The sequence below is a fragment of the Syngnathoides biaculeatus genome, chromosome 2 (genome assembly GCF_019802595.1).
Source record: "Syngnathoides biaculeatus isolate LvHL_M chromosome 2, ASM1980259v1, whole genome shotgun sequence".
Classification (NCBI taxonomy): Eukaryota; Metazoa; Chordata; class Actinopteri; order Syngnathiformes; family Syngnathidae; genus Syngnathoides; species Syngnathoides biaculeatus.
The window spans coordinates 24,380,720-24,406,306 of NC_084641.1; the positions used below are offsets into that span (position 1 = coordinate 24,380,720).

General features: G+C 43.5%; 1 protein-coding gene across 4 annotated transcripts in view; it reads left to right on the top strand.

Annotated features, from left to right (window-relative positions):
* LOC133512678 (IQ motif and SEC7 domain-containing protein 1-like) overlaps positions 1 to 25,587 on the top strand; it is a 143,197-nt gene that overhangs the window by 47,843 nt on the left and 69,767 nt on the right. The window lies entirely within an intron of this gene.

Sequence of the window (25,587 nt, forward strand, 5' to 3'; positions counted from 1 at the left end):
AGATTTAGGCCACCACTGTCCTTTGGCCACAGCACCATAGCACAGGCACACACTTGCCACTGTTCCGTTGTCAACCTTTTAACGTCACGCCAACCCGTTCCCTGGTCGTGCGCCTTCTGTGTGGCCGATGCATCAATGGCGAGGCCGCCACGGTTTGTTGCGCGGTCGCTGCTGAGTTGTCACCAGCTGTTCATTTGCGTTTTATGACCCGACTGCTTCAATGGGACGCGACTTTTTGTGTGGTCAAACGCACATAAAGGAGAGTGTATTAAGCTTTGTCTTCATGAAATATGACGCTTGTATCTACTGTATGTGCCTTCGGCTCTCCTCGCCCATTAGCTTGAGCTGAGCCGTGAGAGAGTCTCGCGGCAAGTACTGAGATGTAAGCGTGCAGGCGTCGGCATCAGTGGGACAGACTTAGGGGGCTTCAAAAGGCTGGAGATCGTTTTCAAAGACGCCTCCCAAGGCTGCGTGCTTCGTCATCAAACAGCCAGCGACTAATCCATAACCCACTTTTGGCTTGTGCACAGCCCACAAATAAATCCCAGTGTATAATAGGAGCTTCTTCTATTTTTAAACAGCAGTGTTCAGAAGTTTCTGACGCGTAAGATCACGGATGGTTTGTTTTTGGTAACACAGCAGCAGTGAGGGCTGCTATTTCTGGCACACACCTAACTCGTATGCCTTCCCATTTGATAGCCTTGTGTCTGTGATTGTTTTGAAGGAAGTCACTTTAAGCATAGCAATGGTGTAAGTTTATGAGGTTCGAGTGCACGGGTTGATTTGTTGGATGATTTTTATTTTTTTTTTCCTCTTCTGCCAAAACTCATTGTTTGACCGCACAACATTCAACTGTATGTCATTATATAGTAATGGAACCGATCGACCGAACAAACAGAGCGAGGGGCTCTGGCTCAAGAACACAGCTTTTGGTATTTTTCAATTTGCGGGAGAAACAGCTGCTAAAATTTAAAGATCAATAAAACTCCTGGTTGAATTTTATGATTTGTAACTCATTGGAAGAGAATGCTTCTTTCTTATTCCATTCCTTATGTCACAGGTGTCAAACTCAAGGCCTGGGGGCAAGCTCTGGCCCGCCGCATGATTTTTATGCAGCCTGCGGAGGCAAATTATGTTTATCAACTTCCGTGATTTTTTTTTTTTTTTTGCCTGCGGAGGCAAATCATGTTTATCAACTTCCGTGATTTTTTTTTTTTTTTGTTCAAATCTGTACCAAAATTTCAAATTGTCATATCAAAAATCATAACATTGAGCTATTACAAGCATTTTTATGTTACCAAACAACAATAGTTGGAAAAACCCATTCCCCTTGATGTCTGATTCCAAAACTAGTTCATAAATTTCATGTGTAAATATGATGAGGCGGTTAAAGATTTTATAACAGCCCTTTGAGGGGAAATGCCGAGTACAATGTGGCGCTGGACAAAAAATGAGTTTGACACCCCTGCCTTATGTTCTTGTTCACAACAGAAATGAACTTGAGTGAACTTGTTTATACTCTACACATATGCTGCATTTACAGCAGCTATTCACTTTGTGTGAAGTGTGAACTTCAATTTACTAAACTTTACCCCTAAAAAAAAAATCCACATTTAAAGTGCATTTGGTCTCAACTACACTTTGTTCCGGTTCTAACCATGTTTTCAAGTTATGTAATCTCACAGCTGAGGGACATATTGCCAAGAGAGCAAAGCCTCTGCTGGTAAATGCCTCACTTTTTTTCTTTTTTAAACATTTATGCCTCATTTTGAAGGCCTGATTCATCACTATCGCCCATGGATATTTTTCTCCAATCCTCTAAATTGACTCTGGATCATTTGCACAATTCATTCATTCATATTCCGAACGGCTTTTCCTCAGTAGGGGGGGCGGGCGTACTGGAGCCTATCTCTAGCTATCTTCAGGCGGGAAGTGTGGTAAACACGAACTGGTCGCCAACCAGTCACAGCGCACAGATAAAGGTTTAAACATTCATATTCACTTTCACTCCTATGGGCGATGTAGCCTTCATTTGACCCACCATGCATGTTTTTGAGATGTCAGAGGAAATCAAAGCACCTGGAGAAAACCCACACAGGCACGGGGAGAACATGCAAACTCCAAAAAAAGCCGGGATGAGAATTTTCCGCCGATCGGCGGATTACCGACTTTTTCAGACCAAAATGACCATTCTCGAGATAAGCGCAAATCCGTTGAGAAAATTTCACAGGTGGGGTGGTGGGGGGGGGGGGGGGGTATCGTGCACCTGCCTCTCGGTGGTGGGCTCCGAGCTGCAAGTTCAGCTTAGTGCTAGCACAAGCACGACTATCATATGCCGTTCTAACTTGCTCGGTAGTGTAAATATTTGCATATTTGCGACATAAACATTAAAACGTTTGCCGTAGATCGCTCGATTGGACAACAGAGTTATACAGTATAACGATCCAATGGTGTTAGTGGTTAATCGAGTTTCACCATGCACCGTGTTCTTGGTTCTCAGAAATCGCAGTGTAACTTGTTAGTTAGCCAAGTCATGGCGTGTGGGACTTAGCGCGAACTGAGCGACGGTGTGTTCAAAGTTTTACGATGGCGAAAGTGTTAGAAGAAAAGGATGAAGATCGAGCGAGGGCAATTGACAAGGATGCTGGAATCCAAAACTGTTTCAGACGGGCATGGCTTGGAAAAAGTGTAACCGTGCAGATAGGACTGAAAACGATAACAACATGTCTAACCGAACACTTACAAAAAGTGGACATTCCCGGCAAAGTGCTGTGCACTCTGTGTTCCGATAGGAGCAAAAAATATCCAGGAGGAAACTCAACACCCCCCCCATCGACAGACATTTTCAGTGTTTTTCCAAATTGGTCATTCTCATCCCTGAAAAAGCGAGGCTGAATTGGAACCGAGGTCCTCAGAACTGTTAGGCAGATGTGCTCACCAGTCGTCCACCGCATTGTGCGTTTAGCAAAGTTTTACTGAAAATATCATGATATTCCTTCCCCTTTGACACAGGGTGATGATAACCTTTTACACCTGGCAATTTAGGCTCTCGAGATGCTATAGGTGGCTTTTAAAGATCACAGAGACACCCCTACAAAGACACCCCCCCCACACACACACACATTTCTTCTTCTTTTGTGGATATAAAGGCAGTCTCAAAAGAATGTGTAAAAATGCTATCTTACACAGGCAGTGTGAAAGGGACTTATACAGTATATCTGATACTCTATGCAGCATCGTCTAGACTTTTGCGCAGACATTATTAGTTCAAAACAGACCGCTGATGCTGCTTCAGCTGATCAAGAATTTAAAGACTTGATTGTAAGAGGGGAAAAAAATGTTTGAATGCCTGCTAGTTTTGACTTGTATTGATCGGTTGCGCCTACCTGACGGAAGGACCTGGAAGTGCTGGTGGCCAGGATCTGGACGGTCCAAAAGGATTCTGCACGCTCTGGTCCTAGTCCAAGTGGCGTGCAAGTTTTCAAGGGTGGGTAGGGTGGTGACAATCCTGTAAGCAGTTTTGATTGTCCGTTGCAGTCAGAGTTGGTCCTTTTTTGTGGCAGCCACAAACCAGACTGTGATGGAGCTACACAGTGCTGATTGGTTGACTGCTGTGTAGAACTGTATCAGCGGCTCTTGTGACAGGGCGAACTTCATCAGAAGCCGTAAAAGGTACATCCTTTGCTGGGCTTTTTGAGGATGGAGTGGATGTTTGTCTCCCACTTCAGGTCCTGTGAGACTGTAATTCCTAAGAACTTGAAGTTCTCGATGGTTAACACAAGATAATTGGAGACCATGAAGCACAGCTGTGGTGAAGGACGCCTCCTGAAGTCCAAAATAATTTCTACAGTCTTTAGAGAGTTCAACGCCGGGTTGTGTTGGGCACACCAAAGCTCCAGTGTTGACACTTCCTGTCGATACGCAGACTCGTCACCATTTTTGATGAAGCCAATGATTGTGGTGTCATCTGTGAACTTGAGTTTGACAGCTGGGTGCCTCGAGGTGCAGTCGTTTGTGTAGAGCGAGAAGAGTAGAGGGGAAAGAGCACAACCTTGGGGTGCCCCGGTGCTGACAGTACGCGTGGATGAGGTGGTGTCCACGATCCTCACCTGCTGTGTGGTGCCCGTTAGCAAGTTGTAGCTGCAGTGGGTCTAGCTGGGGACCTGTGACGCTCTTGAGGTGGTCCAGCACTAGGCGTTCAAAGGACTTCATGACCACAGATGTCGGGCCAAAAGGCCTGTACTCATGAAGACCTGAGACTGCTGCTTTTTGGGGGGACCGGTATGATTGTGGATTGTCTGAAGCAGGTTGGTACTTCATACAGTTCTAGAGCCCGATTGAAGATCTTCTGAGGGCCGCCTATCGTATTCATTGCTATTGCAGTGCAGAAAACTGAAATAGTGGAAGATTTCCCACAAGGCTGACTTAATTCGATACCTCTGTTCTTTTCTTGTGTGTCCTCATGCTGTATTACTTACCTGTGCTTTGCCTCTCCGTTATCCTAATTGTTGCTTTTGATGTGGGATAGTGCTGCATGAGAACTGTAAGTAGGTTCACGGTTCCGGCCCATTTTCTGCACCCGAGTGCTCTGATCTGAGTGGACTGAAGTTTCCTAGTATCGCTGTTGAGACACTGATCCTACCCAGCTATGAATTCGGATTTTTATATAGCCAAAAGCTTGATCAGTCATTTATACGATAATCTGGAGAGCTAAAACAAAAGTGCTACAAAGGCTAGATTGTTCCTGTTCTCTTCCACAAGCATGAAGCAGCCAGTACGCTTGATCCAATCTGCCCCAACTGTACCACGTACTGTAAATCATAACCAGCTTTGCGTTTACTTCTTTGCATGTGACTCCTGCATCCCTGCTTTTTTTTTTTTTTTACTCAGAATAAAAATGCATGCGATCTGCTGTATCTGATGCAGGCATAACCCTATTAGCTGAGGTTATTGTGTTGACCCAGCACTGGTAGCACTGAAAGCATTTCAAAATTAACGTCAAAGACAATTACCTGATCATCCAGTGTGGGCATAGTGCCAATGTGGAGTAGTGGGGGGAGGGGGGGTACTACAGAATATTTGAAGGATTATTTTTTTTTTTACCAGTGCACTGTTAAATTGATGAAACGCACTATTTTATAGCTCAGTAATCTAACTTGATATTGAAATACTTCTTGTCCTTCAGACCTGAAAACATGAAAACTTATCAGACAAATTAAAACTGATCCTTTAAACATGCACAAACCTTTCTTTTATTTTTCCCCTCTGGAAAGAATGACTGTGTTTAGCTAAAGAAACACTGTACAGTTCTGTGTTTATTTGCTAAGTGTACTCACTAATTGGCCAAAGTTCTTGAGCTTCTGTGGTGGATTAAAACAACAAATGCAGGGAAGCACACAAAACATCTTGAGATGAAGTATGTGTTCCATTATTCTCATCTGTTTATTTGTGACATAAATTGCTCCTTTTTGGCTGTTCTTAACCATTGAAAGAAGAAGCATATTTACACAGATCTTTTTCTTTTCCTTTCGGCTTGTCCCATTGGGGGTCGCCACCGTGTGTCATTTTTTTCCATCTTAGCCTATCTCCTGCATCTTTCTCTCTATCCCCAACGGCCCTCATGTCTTCCGTCGCAACATCTGTCAACCTTTTCTTTTGTTCTTCCTGTCGCTCTTTTGCCTGGCAGCTCCATCCTCAGCACCCTTCTACCAACATACTCACTCTCTCGTCTCTGGACATGTCCAAACCATCGAAGTCTGCTCTCTCGAACCTTGTCTCCAAAACATCCAACTTTGGCCGCCCCTCTAATGAGCTCATTTCTAATCCTATCCAACCGGCTCACTCCGAGCGAGATCCACAACATCTTCATTTTTGCTACCTCCATTTCCGCTTCCTGTTGTTTCTTCAGTGCCACCGTCTCTAAGCCGTACATCATCACTTGTGGTGGAGATTTCAGTTTTGGTTGTGCACACAGTAATTGGTAAAGGTAATTGTTGAGCGCATGGCCTGCAAATTCATTTTATCAGTTGTCAAAGTCGGGTTCCACGCAGCACAATTTACTCAGCTGCATAAAGTCCTTTTTCTTAGTTGCTCCACAGCTCACCACAATTAAACATGTATGAAATGATTAACGACAGTTACGGGAGTTATGGAGATAAAAGTGACGTTGTGCAGTCATGGTGAGCGCGAATCCCTCTGAGTGTTTATGTTCACCTCTTAAACTCCCTGCGGTAGCACCAAAAGGTCATGAAGCTGCAAATATCAAGCTGCCCTGTTTGTTTTCCGGGGTTGTGATTTGGCAACGGACTCTGGGATTGAATTTGAACAAAGAGCTCAATTTTCTTCTGATAATTTACATGCTTTATGGTGATCATTATCTTGACTGACTGCATCAGCAACTTTGATTATCTTCAGGCCGTCTAATAAGGCTATTGATTGCATAGAGCACACCTCCAAGTATTCCCTCTGCATCTGATTTAGGAAAGGGGGGGGGGGGGGAATACACACACACACAAGTGGGTACAGAAAGTATTCAGAAAAGACTTTTACACTTTTCATTCTGTTATATTGCAGTCATTTGCTAAAACGATTTCAGTTCCTATTTTTCCACTTTAATACACACAGCACCCCAAATTGATGGTGAAAAAAACTGAATTGCAATTTTTGCGAATTCATTAAACTGAAATATCACAGCCATAAGTATTCAGACCCTTTGCTGTGACACTCATACACAGTACTTATCTCGGGTGCTCTCTATTTCTTCATCCTTGAGATGTTCTATACCATCATTGGAGTCTCGCTGTTTTTGATTATACTGATCGGACTTGATCAGGAAATCTACACCCATATCCATATAAGACTTCATTCACACTTACAGCTCACAGTGCATGTTGGCGCAAATGAGAGTCATGGGTCAAAGGAATAGCCAGAAGACCTGAGTCACAGAATTGTGGCAAGGCACAGATCTGGCCAAGGTTAAAATAAAAAATAAAAAATCTCTTGCGCGAAAGGTTCCTACGAGCATGGTGGCCTTCATAATTCTTAACCGAGAGGTGTTGGGGATAACCAGAAGTGTGGCTGAGCGCCAGAGATAAAGTCAGGAGATGAGAGAAAAATTTAGAAAATTAATCGTCACTGCAGCCCTCCACCAGTCGGGGCTTTGTAGCAGAATGGCCTGACGGAAGCTTGTCCTCGGTGCAAGACACATGCAAGCCTGCCTTTAAAAAAAAAAAAAAAAAAATATACCCAAAGGACTCCTAAAGAAATAAAACTCCCTGGTCTAATGAGAGCAAGACAGAACTTTTTGGCGTAATTGCAAGCAGTATGTTTGGAGAAAACCAGTCAGTCCTGATCACCTGTCCAAGTAATTCTAAACATGAACACCTCAGAGGTCGACTGTATTATGTTCCACTTTAGAGGTTCGACTGTATTGCACTTCTTCATGGCCATGGGTTGAGGGCTTGTTCCCTCTTTTTTACTTTTTATGACGGTGAAGAAAATAAGTATTTGAACACCCTGCTATATTGCAAGTTCTCCCACTTAGAAATCATGGAGGGGTCTGAAATTTTCATCGTAGGTGGATGTCCAATGTAAGAGAGAAAAACCAAGACCAAAGAGCTGTAGTCAACTCTGCACTCTCCGTGTTTGGAGGAAGACGAATGATGAGTTCCATCCCAAGAACACCATCTCAACTGTGAAGCATGAGTGCGGTAGCATATGCTTTGGGGGTGTTTTTCTGCATATGGGACAGGATGACTCCACTGTATTAAGGAGAGGATGACCGCGGCCATGTATTGTAAGATTTTGGGAAACAACCTCTTTCCCTCAGTCAGAGCATTGAAGATTGGTCGTGGCTGCCGGGCTCTTTCAACATGACAATGACCCGAAGCACACAGCCAGGAAAACCAAGGAGTGGTTCTCCAAACCTAAACCCAATAGAAAATCTTTGGCGGGAGCTGAAACTCCGTGTTTCTCAGTGACATCCCTGAAACCTGCCTGAGCTAGAGAAGATCTGTGTAGAGGATTGGGCCAAAATCCCCCCTGCAGTGTGTGCAAACCTGGTGAACAACTACAGGAAACATTTGACCTCTGTAATTGCAAACAAAGGCGACTCTACCAAATATTAACATTGGTTTTCTCGGATTTTCAAATACTTTGCAGCTGTATCACACAAACAAATCATACATTGTGATTTCTGGATTTTTCTTTTTCGATTCTCTCTCTCTCACAGTGAACATGCACCGATGATGAAAAAGTCAGACCCCTCCATGATTTCTAAGTGGAAAACTTGCAATATAGCGGGGTGTTCAAATACTCATTTTCTTCACTGTGTGTATTGTTTTGACATAGTGTCAAGTGGGAGAATTAAAGAGCTTTGTTTAAGTTCAGTCCTGATCCCCCCCACCCCCCCTTCTTTACTGCTGTTTGGTAATGTTTTGATGCCTCCAGATAACAACCTGCAAATGTTTTAACAAACCAGTAAAAGAGACTTCACTGCCATAATGTGTTGGAGTGTCGTTAAAAGCCTTCAGTTTTCTTTGCAGCTTCTGTTTCATCATTCTCCTCAAGTTAATTACATGCCCTGCTGGAACACACTGTTTTGATTGGAGAATAGAAGCAGTCGTGTGCCTCATGAGAAGTTGCTTTGGCTCGGTAAAACAGAAGAATCTTAACACTCTCGATGCCCTTTCCTTTTGAGTTCTGCCGCTGAGCCTTTGGCCAAGAGACAAAGGCAGGGATGTGTGTATTTCCTGTGCCCTTTTCCTGTGCTTCCATTGTTTAGCATGTTCAAAGCTGTGGCGCACATTAACGATTTCTGAAGACTCACGGTGCCACAATGTGGTGACGCTTGGGCAGCAATTAGTACAATTATTGTCTTCATTAATATTTTAGAGCTAAATTGATGGAGCGCTGCTTGTAAGGGACACTTAAATATGTTAATGTTGCGGGTCACCTACAAGCCGTTATCAAAGTCTCGCAAAGTCTTTGATTCATTTAAAACTGTCATCGTATCTGATGTTGTTTTTTCTTTTTTAATCATTCTTACATAAATGGACATGGATGCAAATTGGAACCTAACAACATAATATCCAGGATATCACGTTGCATAGGCGATAATACTCTTTGATGAGTTGAGGGACGCCCATGACAAAATAAAAACATAAAACAATAAAAATAATAAATACTAAAGAAGCACAGAAGAAACACGGAACTGTTGATGGTTACGTAATGTCGGGATTTTGTTACGGAAATCCCTGAACGTTAACTCGTTACGGGCATAACACTGACCGTTCCAGATAGTTGGGGAATACAAAATCCAGCGTTTGACACTAACGTTGCGTTCAAGTTAAACAGGTTCGTGGGCCACATTATTTCATTTTACTGCTCGGCAGCCAAGGGGGGGGGGGGGGGGGGTGAATGTTCTCTTTGTGTCAACACATTGTAAGTCACCGATCGTTGCCTCCATGATAATGAGCTCCGTTTCTTACCGGGCGTCTGACAAGTGTCACCGAGGGAGGAGGAGGTGTGGATAGGCAAAGACGATGTCAAAGCCGTACTAATTGCGAAGCTTTTTTGCCACGAAGTTGCACAAAAAAGTTGAAAACATTGAAATAAGTGATTTGGTGATACAGTACTGAGTACAGATGTCGCATACTGCCAATTAGCTATGGCTGGATTGGTGTTATCGGACAGTGTGAAGTTGGAACAATAAATAACATCCCAATTCATACATCTTTAGGTATATATATATATATATATATATATATATATATATATATAAAATAATACACGTCCACATACGATGCCGTGCCTGGACTTAAAATTATTTGCATAACAACACACGTCAATTCGGAATGTGGGCAGGTTTAAAGCATATTATTATGAATCTTCATTTGTAACAAAAGACATGAACTTTTTTTAGTCCCACCACTGGGAAATTTGCTTAATTTCAGCAGTAATTGTGGATGTGGCAAATGTGAATATATGTAAAATAAAAGGCATGCAAGAGAAAACTTACTGCAAACCCAATTCCAATGACATTAGGATGTTGTTTCGCAAATAAAAACAAGAGTACAATTCGCAAATCGTGTTCGTCCTATATTCAATTTAATATACTAAAAAGACAAGGTATTTGATGTTCATACTAATAATGTGTGTTTTTAGCATTTAATCATTATTTTAGAATTTTATGGCTGCAACACATTAACCCATTAATGGGCAGGGTGGCAATTTTTTGCCTTACTGAGATAAAAGTCGCCTAACGGGCCACAATCAACGAAATAACACTTCTTTTTTGTTGATGGTCATATGATAACTTGAGGCAGCCATGTTGGGTCAGTAAGGAAAGGGAAATAACTCCGTGCTAACTTTGACTGACGAGTTATCCGGTCCTGATACCAAATTATGGCTTCAGATTAAAACACTTAAATATTCTAATATATTGAAGGATGCATGAAAATCGTGGTGTCCCAAAAATGGGACGCAGCCCGCGCATGGGTTAAAAAGAACTGGGACAGGGTCATGTTCACCACTCTTACATCACCTTTTCTTTTGACAGCATTCCATAAACGTTTGGGGGCTGAGGACACTAATTGGTGAAGCTTTGTAGGTGGTATTCTTTCCCATTCTTGCTTGATGTGCAGCTTCACCTGTTCAACAGTCTGGGGTCCCCGTCGGCATATTTTATGCTTCATAATGCGCCACACCTTTTCAATGGGAGACGGGTCTGGACTGCAGAAGGCCAGACTAGTACCCACAGTCTGTTATTACACAGTTGTAACATCTGCAGAATGTGGTTTGGCTTTGACGTTGCTTGGATAGCAGCATAGATTTCTCCAAAAACTCGATGTACCTTTCACCATTAATGGAGCCTTCACATATGTAGGAGTTCCCCATGCCATTGGCACTAACACAGCCCCATACCATCACAGATGCTGGCTTTTGAATTTTGCCTCCGCAACAGTCCGGATGGTTCGTTTCCTCTTCGGCCCGGAGGACACGACGCTCACAATTTTGAAAAACAATTAAAAATGTGGACTCGGACCACAGAAGATTTTTCTACTCTGCATCAGTCCATCTTAGATGAGATCGACCCCAGTTTCTGGGCGTTGTAGATGAATGGTTTTTCTGAGACCATGTGGCGATAGTTTTGACACATTGATCTTGGTTTTTGATGGAGTGCCGCCTGAGGGATCGAAGGTCACAGGCATTCCATATTGGTTTTCGGCCTAGCATAGAAGATGGAACCCCTAAATTCCTACCAATTCTACATTTAGGAACATTGTCCTTAAACTGTTTGAGTATTTTCTCACGAACTTGTCAACAAAGAGGTGAACTATGCCCGATCTTTGCCTGTGAATGAGCAATTCAGGGAAAATCTTTTTATATCATGGCACCCACCTGTTCCAAATTAGCGAGGTCAACCGTGGGATGTTCCAAACAGGTGTTTGATGAGCTTCCCTCAACTTTCTGAGTTTTTTTGCAACCTGTCCCCACTTTTTTGGAACGTTGCAACCATAAAACTCCAAGTTAATTATTATTTGCTAAAAACAAAGTTTATCAATTTGAACATTGAATATCTTGTCTTTGTTGTGTATTCAATTGAATATAGGTTGAACTTGATCTCATTGTATTCTGTTTTTATTTAACACAACATCCCAACTTGACTGGAATTAGGTTTGTAGAAGTACATTGCACAAAATAGAAACTAAACTATATCATGAAATATATCCCTCATGTTATTTGTTTGCAAAATACAGAACTGAATTTTAATTTTGAAATTTGAGATCTGATTAATCTGCTTTAATGGATTTTTTTTTAAATCAATCCATAGACAAATCTTTGATGGACCATCGAAATCTCATACCGGTACTATGATTCAGGTGCAAAGGTTGATGTAAAAACAACATTCAAATTACAACTATTGAAGCCACGTTTTATTAATGATTGTGGTTGATGGTTGACAGTTAATGTTCTTGACAGAATTTCAAAAATTCAGTCAAATTTGGACATTGGAATTTGTTCTGTAAGGGTACATACAGCTCATATATATATATACATAAACCTCCTGCCCCCGTGTTGTACCGGTTAGCCGAATGAATATATATATATATATATATATATATATATATATATATATATATATATATATATAATTAATCTTGGACAGCATGGTGGCTCAGCTCGAAAGCGTTGGGCTCATAGTTCTGAGGTCCTGGGTTCTATCCCGGAGCCGCCTGTGTGGATTTTGCATGTTCTCCCCGTGCCTTGTGTGGGTCTTCTCTGGGGACTCCGGTTTCCTCCCACATCCCAAAAGCATGCTACATTAATTGGGCACTTTAAATTGCCCCTAGGTGTGATTGTGAGTGTGGATGTTTGCCTCTATGTGCCCTGCGATTGGCTGGCAAGTAGTTCAGTGTGTACCCCGCCTCTTGCCCGTTGAGAGCTGGGATAGGCTCCAGCACTCACCGCGACCCTTGTGAAGATAAACGGCAAAAGAAAATGGATGGATAATAAGCCCCCTTTTGATTAGCTCCCTGTTTACCACAAGTCCGCATCACTGCAGACACTGCACTGATCCGCCTGTCTATCTCCCGCTCCATTCTTCCATCATTCACGAACAAGACACTTGAACTCCTAAACTTGGAGGAGGAGCTCATCCTCAACCTGAAGAGGGCATGACACCTTTTTCCAACTGAGGGTCCTGGTCTCAGAATTGGAGGTGCTTATTCTCATCCCAGCCGCTTCAATGCTCTGCTGCGAAATGGTCCAGTGAGAGTTGGAGATCACTGCTTGATGAAGCCAACAAAACCACATCATCTGCAAAAAACAGAGATGCAATACTGAGGCCACCTTTATGCCTCAGCTGCGCCTAGAGATTCTGTCCATAAAAGTTATGAAGAGAATCTGTGACAAATGGTAGCCTTGGCTGAGTCAAACTCTCACCTGAACCAAGTCCGACTTACTGCTGGCAATGCCGACCAAATTCTGCTACTCGTTGTACAAGGACTAAACAGCCCATATCAGGGGGTTTGGTACACCATACTCCCAAAACACCCCCACAGGACTCCCTGAAGGACACAGTCGAACGCGTTTTCTGAGTCCACAAAATACATGTAGACTGGTTCTGCGAACTCCTGTGGACCCTTGAGGACCCTGCTGAGAGTGGAGAGCTTTTTCGCTGTTTAACGGCCAGGACAAAAACCACGTCGGTCTGCCTAAATATAAGATTTGACTTCCCGACCGTCCCTCCTCTCTAGCACCCCTGAATAGACCTAACCAGGGAGGCTGAGGAGTGTGATCACCCTGTAGTTGGAACACACCCTTCGGTCTCCCTTCTTAAAAACGGGGACCACCATCCCAGTTTGCCAATCCAGAGGCACTGTCCCTGATGTTTACACCATGTTGCAGAGGTGTGTCAATGAGCCTTTAGGAACTCGGGTTAAATCTCATCCATCCCCGGGGTTTTTGCCACCGATGAGCTTTTTAACCACCTCCATGACCTCAATCCCAGAGATAGGAGAGCCCGCCTTAGAGAACCCAGACCCTGCTTCCTCATGGGAAGGTGTGTCGGTGGAATTGAGGTCTTCGAAGTCTTCTGCCCACCGACTCACAACATCTTTTTTCCCCTCTCGTAGTAAAATATATCACTAGTCCAATTAAGTAAAATATATCACTAGTCATACTTTTTATATTATTGGGAGCAACAATTTGATAAATGACACCATATTTTGTATTTTTTTTTTTATGACGTAATGTGGTTGACAGATTTAAACTTGTAGTCATTGTACGAGCAAAAGGAACTCCGAAGAGAATGATAAGAGATGAGATTCAATTATAGCAGATGAAGTCATGTTTCTCTCCGTGCTCTGCTTTTTTAACATGTTGTGGCTTGAGTTTTGTGTACACATTCAGAACATGATGTACCATGTGGTCCAGAAGATATAGAGACATGCACGTTCTCAATATCGGCAAAATTGAAGTTGACGTTTAGTTTCTGCCACGGCTGGACAAGTACAATATCCCTATAGTCATGTCTTCCCTAGCGTAATATTGTCCTGTAAGCCAAGCATATATCTGGCAACAGAGCACAGGTGTTACATTTCCCCCAATATCATGACATCTTTGAGCCGTTGGGTTTAACAAACTCTCCGCATCCATCAGAATATATCAGATCATCCCTCCTTTCTTTTGCCTGTATTTTTCTTTCACTGTTGCCCATTGACACTTTCCCAAGTAAATTAGATATAGTGAGAGATTAGTGATAGTGCGTGACACTCACATATCTTATCCTTCCATCATCTCCCAGCCCCAGTAATATCAGGCAAACAGGCCTCCGAGCACTTCAAATCTAGCAGACCCCCCCCCCCCCCACCGCCCACCCCCACCCGATAGGGTGCATTTGCAATTTCATAGCTACGCATCAGGCCTCAGATCAAGCCGGAGGTGGAGTGATTGGGAGCAGCTTTTCCGAGGGCTGAGTGCTAATGGAGCCAGGACTTGTGCACATTTCTCCAATAAGGAAAAAAAAAAAAAAAAAAGACTGGAGTGTATGATGGTTTGTTCTCAGTTGCTGAATACCACTCAAGTGGAGATTTTGGGCATGTGTGGCGACGAGATATTTATTAACAAGGCACTGCCAAAGGTCTGCTCCAGTGTGTGTGTGTGTGTGTGTGGTGTGTGTGTGGGCGCGTGAGAAATCCCCACTCATTCTGGGACAACTGGGATTAGAATGAAATAATACAATGGGAACAAATTTAGATCTCGGCAAGAATTTCTTTCATCTTTGAAATGTGAGATTGAAAAATGTTGACAATCAAACCATGTTCTCATTCACCTATGACCTATTTAGATTTTGCCTGGTTTTTGTGTAGTCCTGGCAGTCTGCAAGTCCTCAAGATTGGTTAGGTGGGGTACTGCTTTTCTTCAAGCAGCCTTGCGTGTCTGTTGCAGTCATATTTTGTCCTTCTTTGTAGCAGGACTAAAGCAGAATGTGATGGATAACCACACCTGATTTAACGATTGCTGTGTAGAACTGCCTCAAGAGCTCCTGTGGAAGGCTGTGGTTCATCTCTCCTGGGCCTTTTCAGGATCTCGGTCTCCTACGTCAGGTCCTGCGAAGCTGTTATTCCCTGTAATTTGAAGGGCTTGATGGTTGACACAAGGCATTTGGACAGTGTGAAGCCCAGGTGTGGCGAAGGATCCTTGCAGAAGTCCTCGATCACCTCTAATGTCTTGAGTCTGTTCAGTTCTAGATTGTGTTGGCCGCATCAGCCCCCTCAATCTCCTCCAAGACTCATCACTGTCCTTGATGAGGCTGATCATGGTGGGGTTGTCTTCAAACTAGAGGAATTTGACCAATGAGTGCACTGAGGCGTATTTGTTCATGAAGAGTAGCAGAGAGGGGACATATCCTTGTGGGGCCCTGGTGCTGGTGGTGTGTGTGGATGAGGTGGTGTAACTCAGCCTTACCTGCTGTGTCCTGACCGTCAGGAAGCTGTAAATCCATTGCAATATGGATTGCAGATGAGACTCTGAGCTGGAGAAGCTTGGAGAAGAGGAGTTTGGGGATAATCTGGTTGAACGCAGATCTGAAGTCCACGTACTGTATCCTCACATTGACTCGGACTGCGCACACTGTGCTGTCAAGGTGTTCTGGAATGGAGTGCAGTCTCCTTCTGACTGCATCATCCATCGACCTGTTTACTCATTAGGCACAACAGGGAATCAAGCAGGGGTCCTGTAGCGGTGAGGTGTTCAAAGAACATCATGACCACAGATAGGGCGACAGAGGTGTAGTCATCCAGTCTTTAAATTGCAGGTTTCTTGGGGACTGGGATGGTGGTGGAATGATCTTGGAGTCATCTGCATCTTTGATAATATGCAAGGAATGCCATGATGAGTGTGGCTATTACCGTAGCCTAAAACATTGCACACAGATCACTTCTTGCATATCCTGTTTTATTAGATTATTATCAATACTTGACAAAACGGCAAGAACAGAGAGGTATGCAGTTACGCCCAAGTCCATTTGCAATTTTCGGGCTTCATTATATTTTTTGTCTTTGCTTTGCCTTCTGTCATGGCATTACAAGGCAAAACAGCCAAAGAAACATCAAAACAGGCTTGTGGAATCACTAAAGCCTCTTATATTTGTAACATTTTGAGTTTTTTAGACTGTACAGAAAAAAAGGGGAAAAAATGGGATCTTGCTATTCGACCAGCATACCGTACCACACAATAACACAATATCACTAAAAGACTCTTCCCCAGACCAGATGTCTGTTGTAGTCCTATGACTGACCTGTGAGAGGCAACATGGTGCCACATTTCAACCATACCAGATACAACATCTACTACTACTTCTACAGTCAATCAGCTCACGAGATAAAGCCACACATGCTCTCATTGGTCGATGACATGGTGGGGACCAATCACTCTCCTTGTATCAATGCATCCTCCCGTAATACTGTACAGTACTGTATGCCGATCTGGCTGTTTTTTTTTCATTGTTTTTTTTTTTTTGGGGGGGGGTGAAAAAAAAACAATAAAATGAAGCCAGAATGGGTTAAGATTGAAGTAGAGAGGGTTTACTGTACTACTACGACTAATAATAATAACAATAAACTAGTTTTATTGAGAATCACCTTTTGTGGCCCTCAAGTCCAATTATAAAAAAACTAATATTTATGCATTTTAGTGCCAGAGTCCACAAACTCTCACCACAACCAGTTGCTCCTCCACTTGTCAAGGCCTGCAACAGCGCAACCTTCAGGTCACTTCCTAATTGGCTATAATAGCGATACACATCACATCCACAGAGTCCACGGCTCAGCCGAAACCGTGTGTTGACTGTCAACCTCACACGTAAGGAATTGCCATCATAAATATTGAACGTTTAATATTTGCGATTTTTTTGCACTTTTATCTCAGTAGATTGGGGAAGAGCAAGTGAGGTGGGAAATCATAATTAAATCTGACCCGATTATTATGAGTGTTCCTGAACACTTGACATGAAAAATATGTATGCCAAAAATCTTTAAGAGTTACTGAAATTTTGCAAGGTATGCAAATGTTATTTCTGCGAGCCATATGCAACATCAAAAGATCCAGATATGGCTCGCGAACCGTAGGTTCCCAACCCCTGTTCTAGTCCATAGGGAGCCATAGTCCCATTTTCTCAAGTTTTATGTCCCACCAATAGTTCCTGACCTAAAGCTAGAATTTGTAGCACATTTCTAAATTACAACCACTCAGGACCGAAGTAGTATTATCATTGCCACTCCTCTTTTTTTGCTGCATTTGATCATAGGTCAACTGATTTCTTTTTCTCGTTATAGAGAACGATTCATGTGGTCAGACAGTACCTCTGTCCTCTGTTTGAATTTCATTGAAAGATCTACATGTGATGATGTTAAAACTGAGCTGCTACTGAATTGCTTAGTTTCTAGCTCATTTCCAGGGGTGCTGAAGCACCCTTAAACTGAATCATGCCAAAACCACTGATCCTAGTATCGCACCCGACAACACACATTGGATAAATGTAGAGTTGCACAAGAACATTATGGACAAATGTATCAGAACACTTGATGTCCATATCCTTACAGTAGCTACTATGCAATATATCCGCTAGAAGTGAAAATAATAATGATAGTCGTTGCCATCATCATGCATACGACTTCTATTGTGCTTTTCAAGGCACTCAGATGCTTGACTATTGCACGCATGATTTATTTACGCCACACCCCAGTTGTGAGCTTCTTGTGTAGCCACAGCTGCCTTGGGGCAACCTGACGACGTGGCTGCCATTCTTCTCCCACGGTCTCGCCGACCACCAACAAACATCCAAACGCATTTGATCAAAGGCAATGCGGATCAAGTGTGTTGCCTAGAGACAAGGACAACGTGCAGAGGGGTGGGGATCCGAACGGGTGACCCTTCTGTTTGTTGGCTGTACCACTTACCCTCTGCCCCACGACGAATTGACCTCGGATTTTGTAGTTCTTCCATCTTAATCCATCCAAGCGTACGTTTATGGCCTGGCATGGAGCACTGGGGCATAGTCGTAGCCAAGACATTTAAAAATAAATAAATAAATAAATAAATTACCGGGCACCTACTGAATGAAACATTTAGGTAAGATTAAGATTTGATACTCAGGGGGACTCAACTGGTCTAACCTAATCTTTGATTTATTGATACATTAATTACAAAATACTACTCAGTAATTTAGCCCATGTAGTGTTTTGGATTTAAAGTACCATCTGGGTACAAAATGGTGACGATGTTTATTTACTATCCGCTAAACTGTAACTGACGGACATGTCCTGCAAGCAATGACACTTGAGTTGATCAGCAGTGGCTTACTCAGCAGAGGGCATCCACTGCCACCTTGTGGTATGTGGCACGTCGCCACCTTGCTTGTGCCAAGGCACACAATTTGCATTCAAATAATATCACAGCACACTACCTAATACAAATATTTAAAAAAACATTTTCCATGCTGAAATGATGATGATCTTGTCTCAATGTACTCACAAACTTATACTTAGTGTGACATTTGGGCTTGTTTAATAAAACACAATTGTTATTTATTATTATTTTAATTTCTTTATTATTAATTCAATTTTGTTTATTTATTTATTTATTTTAAGTGTGTTATTTATATGTGTGCATGACTCTGGACGCCTCAAAGTTTTTGTGTTAAAAGGTGCCTGACACTATATCTAGGAATAGACACAAGAGAAGAATGATTTTTGGAACTATTAAGTGAAATGTGAGTTTTTTAAAAACCTTGATAAATTGTCACAAACAACAAGAATCTTACCCTGTTTGGGGAATCACTGCTCTGCAGAGAAGCCTCTGGAAGTTTTTCCCCAGGCCCCCCGCAAAGCAGCCTGGGAGAAGATAAGGCGCGTGAGTCGCATTATTCCAGCAAAGATGCACTCAGGAGAAGTATCAATGTCACGCTGCAGCGCGTCTTGTCTCGACTTGATAAGAAAGATTGTGGGAAGGGGGATAACCCGAAACATGGCGGGGGAAAAAAAACTGTTCTTCTGTTTTGTGGTGTCAAATTTTATAGAGGTTGCTTTTCGGTGGCCAATCGGATGTGTTAAAGCAAGTCAAGTGAGACTGGTGGTCACTTTAGCTTTACCGCTTTTTATCCTGTTCAAGGTCTTTGCAAAGGATGGAGTCTACTGTTTTTAATCGATTAAAAATATCACTCATCCCTGACCCAGGAAACAATTTTCATAGCCACACTGTCGACTTCTTTAGCCAGCAAACAACTCAGGCGTGCTGAAACTGCGCCGCCCTTTTGATAGCTGCCAATTAGTGCAAGCTATTCCTCTACCTTTGCTCGAGATGTAGCGCATAACCTTGTTAATATGTACACTAAATTTCATCCACCCATTTTGTCACAGCTGGTCCTGTCCGTGGTCATTAGGAACTGGAGTCTATCCAGAACCTCTCTTCCTGCTTCAATGAAAAATACATCAGAAAAATGAGATTGTAATTGATTTAAAGTTGAAAGGTGCTGGTGTAGTTCACGCACATGGTATGTGTCTCAATGTATGCACATGCTGCAGGCACAGATGTGCAGCTCGACGGCCCTTATGCGGTCGGCGGGATATAGGCGAGCATATGGTGGCAGGGGAGAAGGGTGACGGTGCACACGAGTCCAGGTGTGGAGGAGCAGAAACTGTGATATTGATGAATTTAGCCCGAGCAAGTGTGTCATTTCTATGTGTGCACGACTCTGGACGCCTCAAAGCTTTTGCGTTAAAAGCTGTTTCACTCACTGTAAAGCATGAATGTATGGCTTTTTGCCCATTCCGAACAGCATCTTAGCTCACTGCTCCTTTGTGTGTGCCCTGACTGCTAACTCATCGAGCGCACTGTGCCCTAAGTGAGCCCCTCCCCCCCCTACAGACTTTGACTGCGGACAAATACGCTACCTCGCTGGACAGGTTCTATGGCATGCAATGCTTCACTGGATCTTCAGATGATAACCAACAGGGGAACATGCGTGTAAGATGATGTTGACAGTTAGGGATAGGCATTCAGGTCATTCAAAGACAACGTTTAAAAATGTTAAAGGCTGTATGGAGAAGTATAAAAAAGTTCATTTGAATAATCATTTAACTATACAAAGGCAACAGTTGTAATTTCTCATATAATACACTCTCAAGTACAATGCCACGAGCTGTTCAGTCCCTGTAAGACCGCTTTCAGAGTTTGGTACTCATTGCCGGCAATAAGTCGGACTTGTTTCCGGTGAGAGTTGGACTCCGCCAAGGCTGCCCTTTGTCACCGAGTTTGTTCATAACTTTGATGGACAGAATTTTTTTAGGCGCAGCCGTGGCGTAGAGGATGTCCAGTTTGGTGGCCTCAGCATCGCATCTCTGCTCTTTGCAGATGATGTTGTTCTGTTGGCTTCATCAGGCCGTGATCTCCAGCTCTCAATTGGAGCGATTCGCAGCCGAGTGTGAAGCGGCTGGGATGAGAATCAGCACCTCCAAATCTGAGACGACGGTCCTCAGTTGGAAAAGGGTGGCGTGCCCTCTCCAGGTCGGGGATGAGATCCTTCCCCAAGTGGAGGAGTTCAAGTATCTTGGGGTCTTGTTCATGAGTGAGGGAAGAATGGAAAGGGAGATCAACAGACAGATCGGTGCAGCGTCTGCAGTGATGTGGACTTTTTATCGGTCCATTGTGGTAAAGAGGGAGCTAAGTCAAAAGACGAAGCTCTGAATTTACCAGTCGATACAAGCGCCCGAAATGAGTTTCCTCCGCAGGGTGTCCGGGCTCTCCCTTAGAGATAGAGTGAGAACCTCGGTCATCCGGGAGGGGCTCAGTGTCGAGCCGCTGCTCTTCTGCATTGAGAGGAGCCAGATGAAGTGGCTGGGGCATCTGTTCCAGATGCCTCCCGGACGCCTCCCTGGTGAGGTGTTGGGGGAATATCCTACCGGAAAGAGTTCCCAAGGATGACCCAGGACATGCCGGAGAGACTTTGTCTCTCAGCTGGGCTTGGGAACGCCTCGGGATCCCTCCGGAAGAGCTGGAAGAAGTAACTGGGGAAAGGGAAGTCTGGGTAGCCATGCTGAAGCTACTTCCCCTGTGACCTGATCTGGAAAAGCAGTAGATGATGGTTGGATGGATGGATGGATGGATGGATGGATGGATGGATGGATGGATGGATGGATGGAAGTACAATGCCATTCCGAAAATTAACTAAAAAAAAATCAGGAAAACCCTTCTTCCTATGTATAATGCACACTGATGACTTTCTGCCCATTGATAAATTTATATGCAATAAATGTAAGTGGTGACCCACTCATCTTTTTCTAATCAAGTTTGACCAGTATTCTTATTAGCACTACCTTAAATATTACCGTGGCACACCTAAGTATGTAGCTTTAACAGCATTTTAACAAGTATACAATGATGCTAGACATGCTGGGAAAATCTTCTGACACGAAGCCTAGCAGGGTTATATAAATGTTAAAATGCTGTTTTAAGTCAGATAGTCCCCTAATCCTATAAATAGTTGGAATAACATGAATGTTAATCAACTGTGTGTGTTTTTTCCTCCTCTGCAGCATTTGTTGTACCTGAACATTTTTTTTTTTTTTTTTTGAAATCTTGGATTGCCCAAATTGGTATCCGGACAGATGACTTCTCTAGCTTTCCATCTGTTGTGCCAACTTTGTAATGTGCCAACAGTCATTGAAGATAGAAAATATCTCTGCAAAGCTGCTGAATTCTAGTTAAACACCAGGGTGCACCACATCAATTTGTACTTGATTTACGAACCAGTAAACTTTAAGATTGTTAATAATGCTGCAGTGTCCAAACTCTATACTTGGTTCAATCATCGTCTCAATACTAACCCTAACCTTAATTTACTAAGCTGTCCCGTTCCCAGCTTCATGGCCTTGCAGTACGGCACTCCCCCTGCTTAATTTTCATTATCCTCTTTTTTTATCATTTTATTATCAACTTTTTAATTAATCTTCTGTTTACTGAAAATGAGGCCGGGGAGAAAAGCATTTTAGGGGACAGAGTGGACAAGGGGAATAGGGAAGAATAATTGTCAAAACAACTTCTTATATTGATACTCATCCATGTAGTAAAACAACGGGATGGATCACAATATCAATATTTTGTCCCGAAATTTGTTCCGTATTGAACTGCACTGACAGGGGGGAAACGTCGCATTCATATCAACATCTGCCAACCGTTAGTTTACAAATGAACAGAAAGAGTCTTTTATTTACGAATATTAACCATGGTGTGTGAATGTGTTGTTGGTATCAAAAAGTTATTAAATATTATATTCAGATGCTCATCAGAGCATGTCAGCGCTGGAGGGATCCGCGCTCTTCCTTGATAATTACAAGGAACACAAGCAGTGTAATTGCGCCGCGATGACGTACGTGTACAATTAGCCACTACACAGGTTCATTAAGAAAACGGCAAAGCTCTGACAGTGTGAGTTGTTGCCTTGGCGTCAACACGGACAGTGCAGAGCGACTACGGGTCCGCCCCTGAAGACATGCATCCTCAGACCGTATGTGTGTGCTGCATGTGCAACTGCCCCACACAAGGTTTTCTCCGTGGGGACGTTCCTGTCTGCCTGCTGCTGTCAAAACAAAACAGTAAATCAAAGACACAATCCACATTTGACGTTTTCTACCAAAAAAACAACAGCATGAGTTTAAATAGTGCTGCCTTCAAGATTTAAAACTTTCAATTATAGTATCCCTTGTACAACATATCCATTTTTATCATACCTACACGAATGAAGTCATAATGTACCACGGTTAATGGCTGTTATCGTTTTTCGTCGTGCGTACATTGTTACGCTGCAGAAAGCGCACAACGTAAGCGCGGAACATCTTTGCATCTGTCCTGAATGGTTTAGACAGCCTCGTCTGTTTTGAATGACACTCACACTGAGAAACGCGTTGATTAGAGGACTGGCAATGGGATGCGAGGGAGGGCGGAGGGGGGGGGGGGGGGGGTTAGCATGTGAGGACTCGAGAAACTGGAAAAGGGGCAGATGCGTATAAGGAGAACACAGAGAGGAGTGAAAACAAAATGGGATGTGAGGAGAGAGAAGGCATGATAATGAGCACTACCTCTGACACATCCTCCTGTTTCTATGGAGACCAAGGAGCCAATCCAGTGGCCTTGATGAGGACTGTACTACTGAGAGGGTGCGCCGATGCCTTTACAGGCAATAAATCTTCTCTAGTAGTTCTCCTGCAGGTTTTGAAGTAGCAGTTTACCTGGCCACAGTCTCCCGTCATCCAACATGTTTTAAAGCTGCCATGTTATTGGGTCATGCCAGTCTGCAACACACTCCTCCTCTGCCAGCATCACTAGATCCTCACCCCCCCCCCCACCATCACCCCCTCACCCCCCATCCCCAGCAGCCACTTGGATGCTCCTCGTTACATCACACACACTGCTCCCTGGCAGCCTGTGTTTGTGACTGGAGGGAGAGTGAACGTGAGCGAGACCCGTGCGCGCACGCCGTCCCACCGTTGAGTCTCGTTGACCAGCAAAACAGGCAGGATGGACAAGCCAAGCGTGTGGCGCGCCGTGGTGAGCAGCACGGATCCCCGGCGATTGCGAGACCCGGGATCCCACCCCAGCCGACCCGGCTCCGCCATCGGATACCGGCTGTATGACATGTGAGTGTAGCGTATTCGGTGGTCCGAACCGCCAGACGGTTGCGGGCGCCTGGCCATGCGGGTGGGTGGAGGTGGAAGCCGTCCTCTGCGTTGGAGGGTCAATGCTGCGTCACGTATGGCATCCAGACCTTGTTCTGTCCTATCATGTTCCCTCTAAGTGCTTGGTCAACAACAATGCCGTTCCTGGGGAGGGGCGGCGAGCGCTAGTGTTTGCTTACGTGAGTGAGAAGCTCCGATTGAGGAATAAACGACACCACGTGTGGTGATAATGTTAATGTGTTGGCATGAATGACAGTCGTGTGTTTTGAGTGTCACGTTGCTGCGGAAAATTCGTCATTTCTGGATTGATGCTGGGGTCTTTGCACCTCTTTTTGTATCCACACACACACATATACATCTATATATGCACATACACTCATGAAATGGATCTGATCATGAAGATAGAGACTGACTGGAAAATCTCCCCATACAAAAATCTTGTCCACTATTCTGTGGTTTTTGGAATTTGGTGAGGTTGATGCTTACACGTATTGTACCTGTGTATAAGACCCCTTGCTTGTCATTGTGCAAAAAAAAACCCCAAAAACCCCACGCTGCCATATCGGCCTGATGAAGAACTCTTCTACCTTAATTTACCTCCATAGAAAGTGCTTTACTTGCTTTACACGTCAGTGTCCGTATTGACGCTGATCCCTCAACAACCATGTAGCATGTAGTGTCCGCGACCGTTTGCAAATGTTCACACTCGTACTTACAGGCTCGTGCGTAATGTGGAGCTCGATTGCCCTGTCATGTCGGAATCTAATAGCGTGGATGGGACTCAGTCATCTAAATGAAAATGAGACCTTCACCGAGTCCTTCACAGTTAATGTCGTTTGCTGGTTGAAATCTCCCATGTTTCCGTGCATGCGGTCATGCAAACTATCAAGTTCCCTCAGTGATTAGACTTTAATTGCACGCTGAATTAGAAATACCCGTCCTCTCCCCCCCCACCCACACCCCCGCCCCCCACAAAGTGTGACAGAACAACTTATCTTTTCTCCTGCATTTGGATGCGTTTGTTAATGGAGTAAATCAAGAACTACTTATTTCCACTGAAAGTTTGTAAAAGTTTGTTGCATGTGCAAAGAAAAACACCATGACATTTTGGCGCAAATCAATTTGTTAATAACCTCTGCCAAGCGGGAACGCATGGGGGAAAGAGCCTCAAACGGACTCTCACATCATTTTGAAAAGGATGGAAAGGAAAAAAAATAAACAATTTCAAGTGTTTTTTTTCCCCACATAGTTTGCTGTGCCAACACCTTTTGTAAAATGATGTTGTGTAGCTTGCTGAATGACGTTCAGGCTTTGTAGGCATCTTCCTCTCCTGAGTGACATTTGCATTGTCAGTTGAAAAAAGTCAACCAAACACAACAACCTTTTCACCCTTCAGTTCGAATGATCGCAACGCCCTTTGCGCTGCACAGACTGGATGGGAATAATCGTGATTTATTTATGACTCTTCAAATGTAAAACGTATTAGTATGCATGTATGTAAGACTTATTTGTCCTTGGGAAAATGTGTTTATGTCCTAAAGAGTAGCGGATGCTAGACTCGGGACGGAAGTAAGTATCTGCGAGCAACAGTATGGTTTCATGCCAAGAAAGAGTACCACAGATGCATTATTTGCCTTGAGGATGCTAGTGGAAAAGTACAGAGAAGGTCAGAAGGAGCTACTAGTATCTTTGTTGACCTAGAGAAAACCTATGACAGAGTATGGTACTGCATATGCAAGTCTGGTGTGGCGGAGATATATAAATTAATACATAGTACAGGAGATGTATGAGGGCAGCAGAACAGCGGTGAGATGTGCTGTAGGTGTGACAAAAGAATTTAAGGTGGAGGTGG